Source organism: Hemibagrus wyckioides, linkage group LG22 (assembly GCF_019097595.1).
Source record: "Hemibagrus wyckioides isolate EC202008001 linkage group LG22, SWU_Hwy_1.0, whole genome shotgun sequence".
Classification (NCBI taxonomy): domain Eukaryota; kingdom Metazoa; phylum Chordata; class Actinopteri; order Siluriformes; family Bagridae; genus Hemibagrus; species Hemibagrus wyckioides.
The window spans coordinates 20,248,866-20,255,394 of NC_080731.1; the positions used below are offsets into that span (position 1 = coordinate 20,248,866).

Here is a 6,529-nt window from a genome sequence, read left to right on the forward strand (position 1 = left end):
ACTGAGGACTTCATTTATTACTGAACTCCATTTAAAGATAAAACAATCCATTCAACACCTTTTCACATCTGAACCACCCCAAATCTCTCCCACAATGCATCTGTTCTGTCAGTGTATCAATCTGAAGGAATAATAAAGGGTATTTTCTTCACTCTGTGCGCTGAGCTTTATTTTAGAACTGAGTTCATTTACACCACATGATCACACACACACACAGGTATGATGTTCAGGTGAGATGTTCAGGTATGATAGTCAGGTGGGATGTTCAGGTGTAATGTTCAGCTGTGATGGTCAGCTGTGATGGTCAGGTGTGATGGTCAGGTGTGATGGTCAGGTGAGATGGTCAGGTGAGATGGTCAGGTGTGATGGTCAGGTGTGATGGTCAGGTGAGATGGTCAGGTGAGATGTGGTACTGCTGCCTGAATCAGTAATTACACCACATCATACACTGTGTTTCCTCCTGGTTCTACACACCAACACACTCCACACTCACAATCAGTGTTCATTATTATATCATTAGAATTGTAATAGATTTGGGTTTTAATATTTCAGACACTGTTTCACTCTAAACACAAACTGTAGTAAAATCTGATGAAGGTTAAACTGAGCTTAGATTTTATGACTGAATCTGAATAAAGAAGAGAATAAAGAGATTCTAGTGTAAATGTATTAGTGAATATCTGCACACCCCCCTTACAGTCACAGTCATTAATATTACATTATTTCTGAATGGTCCTGATGTGTAGATCCAGATGTTCTTCACTAAACTCTCTTCTTGCTCTATAAACTCAGGGTGTGTTCAGGAAGTGACCTGATGATCTTCATGTGCAGCTTCATCCACACTCTGTAGCAAAGATCAGGTGTTTACTGCGTTTATTCCCCGAGTTTCAGTTTGTTTTCATTTCACTGTCAGAGCGGTTCAGTGACAGGAAGTCACGTGATTAACAGTCGGACGGTGAGCACGTTGTGATTAATCACTAAACAACCCTCTGATCACGTGACTTCACTACTGAAGATATTTCTAACCTGTAACTCTGTAAACCTCCTGTTTATTAGATATTAATGATGTTTTTTATTAGAGAAATATATACAAAACAGATAAGCTTGGCAAAGAGCAACAGGTCCTCTGTATTTTATATAAATACATTTGATACTTAGATGTCAAGCCCAGGATCTTCTTGCTGTGAGGCAACAGTGCTAACCACTATGCTGTACACTCCTGATATTTACATAAACTTTGCTAAAAAATACATTTAAACAGTTTATTTAGCCAACATTAACAAAAATGACTTAATATTCACAGCCTTAACACAATCTTAACACAGGGTCTTTTTTTAAGTGCATTTAGTGAAATTTCACTGGAACTGCATGATGCCAGGGTCTTAAACAAAACGTCTTAATAAAATAAATAAATAATACATACAACAAAAAACGTATACATTTAATGCACCATATATAACATTTGTTTGGAAAACGGAAGGCATAAAATATAGCAAAACAACACATGAAACAACATCAGAGCCCTAGACGCGATAAACTTTTAAAATGTTTAAAATATACTTAAAATTACTAGGTTTATGTGCAATGACAATAAAACATTTAAATATTACGAGTGAACACAATAATATTTAACCCTTTCCACTCACTTAATTTATTACATGTATGTAAAATTCTTCTTAGGAAATTCTAGTTCTCGTTGAAATTTAATATTACGATGTAATAATTATGAAGGTTAACTTAGTAAATTTTAATACACCAAAAAGTCATTTTTTTCAGTGTAGTTGAAGTTAGCTGTCCAGTAATAGCAGCGGAATTTAGGAAAGGCAAGATCTCCACATTTCTAGGTTTGGAAAACTTTTTTTAATTCTGTGGTTTTTATAATTCCAGATGAAGGCTCGAAAAACAAATGCGTGTTTTTAAACAGATTTTTTTCATTTCATTTCATTGTCTGTAGCGCTTATGCGATCTATCCTCGGGTCACGGGGATCTCAGGCGTCATCTGCATCAAGGCAGGATACACCCTGCACGGAGTAGATATAATAGATGTCACATCTTTATAGCATTTATTCTGCCTATTAATGAAAAAGGAGGAGTCCTCCAGAACTGAATATTTCTTTTCTATTTTTTCTAAAGGGGCAGAAACACAGAGCACCGTATCACAGATCAAAATGGACAATTAAATCAATAGAAACTGGAGAGAATACATGAGTTGTCTGTACACCTCTAGGAACACTATATCATACCAGACCTCAGGATATCACAGGTAGAGGCATTTATACAGTCAATGTGGTGACCATATACCATTAAAAACATCAGTAGTAGAGTGAATAATACAGGTGAAGAGTTCCAGAGGAATAATCTCTCTGATAGCCTTTGATGGAGATAGTCTTATCGCTGATCCATGACATCAGTAGATTCTTCATGGCAGCAAAAGCTAACAAGTAAAAAGCCATCTTTTATATTTATTAGAGATAAGCTCAGGGAAAACCCAGAAGAAGTGACAAAGGATCCAGCTCCAAAGCCAAACCAAAGATGTTGTTTAACAAATCTGGACCAGTGCGTCTGGGTCATGTGACTTTCCATATACAATGAGTATAATCTCCTATATCAGACTTGCACTTAGGGCAGAGCGGTGATGTGTCTTTGTGTCTTAAATGAGGTGTAATATGTATTCTGTGTAAGATTCTGACTCTGTAAGACTCCTATTACAAACTGATAGCCTGTTAGCTTGGAGCCAGACGGTCTCCCATTCCTCTTCTGGAAAATCCACCCCAAGCTCTCTTTCCCAAATCAGTCTGAGAGGTGATGTACTAACTGCACCATAAGAGCACAGAGCTTTATAGAATGGAAATTAACTTATATGTAGGAGGATTCAGAAGGATTTCCTCAATAACTAAATATGAGTATTTAGAGGTGAGTGCAGTATTTTTTGAATATATAATCTCTAATTTGCAAAAATCTAAAGAAGTGCTGTCTAGGTAGATTATATCTCGTAACTAAGTTATCAAAGGACAATAAAGATCCTTCCTCAAAAAAAGTCACACATCCTACATATACCAAGAACAGGCCTTTAATTAAAGCCAGAGTCTGTAGTACTAGGCAGGAACTCCGGGGTATTCAAAAGTGGCAGAAGAGGGGAAGTTATGCTGCTCCTGCCCTCCAGCCTTCGAATAACACACCAGGTCTTGAGAATATTATGTACTAAGGGACTTCTGCTTTTTTATTTTTTAACAACAATTTTTATTATTAGCAAACAGGTTTTGACATAATTTTAATTTTACATTATAACAGAAAAAAACCGAGTTATACATAACTCAATACCCCCAACATTTAAATCTAAATAAATTAAATAAATAATTAGAAAAAAAAATGGTAAAAAGGAAAAAAGTGTAAAATCTCCATATACACAAACAGCAGCAATATTTTGCCTCTACATTTCCACTGTCCAGATGTTCCACAAAGGATACAGCATCCAAACTCTCCAAAAAACCATAGAATACCTCCCAGATAGACCAGAAGACCTGGAGTTTATTTTTCAGAAATTAGGTCATCTATTCCAGAAAGAGACATGAGGTCATCCCTTTTATCCAGTGTGACACACAAGGACTTCCTTCTTGTTTCCATGCACATGCCATTACATGTTTAGCTTCTAATAGACAGAGGGTAAGGAACAGTTTTTCATGTTTTAAAATTTAAAGGGTAAATATGCAATATGCACAACTTTTGCCAATAATTTTGCTTGGAATGTTCATAATTTTAACCCAGAAACTATTAACTTTGCTGCATTCCCACATGCAGTGAAACAGAGTTCCCTTTTCTTGTTGGCCTTTGTAACATACATCAGGAATGTTAGGGTTGAAGTGATGTGACTTAACTGGAGTGATATATTATCTACTCCGCCATTTGTATTGAAGCAATCTTAAACTAGCTTCAGTTGTTGTCTGAGTTCCTGAGCATGCTACTTGCCATTCATCCTCAGTTATATCTCTCTGTAAGTCAGATTGCCATGCTTAAAGTCTGTCATGAAATGATTCTTTAGACTTAACCACAAACTGTTTATATAGCAAAGAGACCTTTCCTTTACCTTTCAAACAATCAAGTGTGATCTTTTCCCAGAGGGGGCTCAGAGAGACTTTGGTCTTGTCTTGATAAAATGAAGCTCTGTAGTTGTAAATACTTGAAAAAATGCTTTTGCAAAATTCCAAACTTTGACCTAATTTCTTCAAAAGACATAAACCCTCTCTCATTGTAAAGATCAGACACATTACCAGTTCCTTGAGCTGACCAGTTTCTAAAACCTGGATCAGCTCTACCAGGGTGAAATGTGAGAGTTGTGACTCTCCGAGGTGGGAGAGAGCTTCGAACCATACCACTATGGGGTTTCTGGTGAAGGGATTTTTGGTGTTTGCTGAGTACAAGTATAAATTTAAAGGAACTGAAATAGAGTGAGCCTCACTAGATCTATAGATACCCAGGTAGGGGGAGAATCTTTTCCAAAATAAAACATTGCTGCTCTGATTCGAACTGCCCAGTGATACCCCCCCCCCCACCTCTGTCAAAAGGCAGATAAAGCAAAGACAGCCTAAGTCTGGGGCGTTTGTTGTTACAAATAAAATTTATGAAGCCTTTTTTCATTAAGACAAAAAAAAGAAGAATGGAGGAAGTGGGAAGGATCAGAAGAGATACAGTAGTTTGGGTAAGATTGACATTTGTAATAAATTAACATGGCCAGTGGCGGACTGGGACAATAATTCAGGCTGAGAATTTGACTCCATTCCAGGCCACTGTTCATGTAATCCAACAGACTGCTAATCTTTAGGCTAACCCTATTAAACTCTCTCTCTCTCTCTCTCTCTCTCTCTCTCTCATCTTTCCCTGAATCTCTCTCTCTCTCTCTCTCTCTCTCTCTGTCATCTTTCCCTGAATCTCTCTCTCTCTCTCTCTCTCTCTCTCTCTCATCTTTCCCTGAATCTCTCTCTCTCTCTCTCTCTCTCTCTGTCATCTTTCCCTGAATCTCTCTCTCTCTCTCTCTCTCTCTCTCTCTCTCTCTCATCTTTCCCTGAATCTCTCTCTCTCTCTCTCTCTCTCTCTCTGTCATCTTTCCCTGAATCTCTCTCTCTCTCTCTCTCTCTCTCTCTCTCTCTCTCATCTTTCCCTGAATCTCTCTCTCTCTCTCTCTCTCTCTCTCTCTCTCTCTCTCATCTTTCCCTGAATCTCTCTCTCTCTCTCTCTCTCTCTCTCTCTCTCTCTCTCTCTCTCTCTCATCTTTCCCTGAATCTCTCTCTCTCTCTCTCTCTCTCTCTCTCTCTCTCTCTCATCTTTCCCTGCCTCTCTCTCTCTCTCTCTCTCTCTCTCTCTCATCTTTCCCTGAATCTCTCTCTCTCTCTCTCTCTCTCTCTCTCTCTCTCTGTCATCTTTCCCTGAATCTCTCTCTCTCTCTCTCTCTCTCTCTCTCTCTCTCTCTCTCTGTCATCTTTCCCTGAATCTCTCTCTCTCTCTCTCTCTCTCTCTCTCATCTTTCCCTGAATCTCTCTCTCTCTCTCTCTCTCTCTCTCTCTCTCTCTCTCTCTCTCTCTCTCTCTCTCTCTCTCTCTCTCTCTCTCTCTCTCTCTCTCATCTTTCCCTGAATCTCTCTCTCTCTCTCTCTCTCTCTCTCTCTCTCATCTTTCCCTGAATCTCTCTCTCTCTCTCTCTCTCTCTCTCTCTCTCTCTCTCTCTCTCTCTCTCTCTCTCTCTCATCTTTCCCTGAATCTCTCTCTCTCTCTCTCTCTCTCTCTCTCTCTCTCTCTCTCTCTCTCTCTCTCTCTCTCTGGAACAGACTGTTTCAGATTAGAAGAAAATATAATTATCATCTGTACACAGTGAGATGCGATGTTGTGATGACCCAATTGTTATACCTGAAATATGTGTGTTATTGTGAATTGCCATCCCCAATGGTTCTATTGCTAGTGTAAAAATCAACTTCCCCTGTATAATCTGAAAGGGGAGGATATTATTCCATTTGTAAGTATTTCAGTGGAAGGATTAGCATATAGGATCCAGATCCATTTCATAAAATTCTCCCTAAACCCCATTCTCTCCATAACTTTGAAGAGGTTCTCCCACTCAGTTCTGTTGAATACTTTTTCAGCATCAAGAGACAGAAGTGCATTATCGTAGGTGTTAGATTTCTCATATACTATATTAAGTACTCTACCTATATTATGCAAACCCTGCCTCCCCTAAACAAACCCATTTTGATCTATATGAATAAGCTGGGGCAGATGCAATTCTAATCTCTTCACAAGCACCTTACAGAGAATCTTAATATCATTGTTCAGCAGAGAAATGGGTCTATATGGACCACAATCCATATAGAGGTGGTTTTCCAGGTTTTAATAACAGAGTGATCACCGCAGTATTAAGAGAGGGAGGCAGAGCAACGTTTTTCAATGATTCCGGTTACATTTCTAGTAAGGGTTGAGTTAATTTATGGTGAAAAAGTTTATATATCTCTATTGGTATGCTATCTGGCCCTGGTGTCTCTCTG

General features: G+C 38.5%; 1 protein-coding gene across 1 annotated transcript in view; it reads left to right on the forward strand.

The window, feature by feature from the left end:
• Positions 1-156, forward strand: part of LOC131343573 (BOLA class I histocompatibility antigen, alpha chain BL3-6-like) — a 15,644-nt gene extending 15,488 nt beyond the window's left edge. The window contains exon 7 of the mRNA XM_058375371.1: positions 1-156. This exon is cut by the window's left edge and continues 525 nt beyond it. The gene's annotated coding sequence lies outside the window, so the exon portion shown is untranslated.
• The last annotated feature ends 6,373 nt before the right edge of the window (positions 157-6,529 follow it).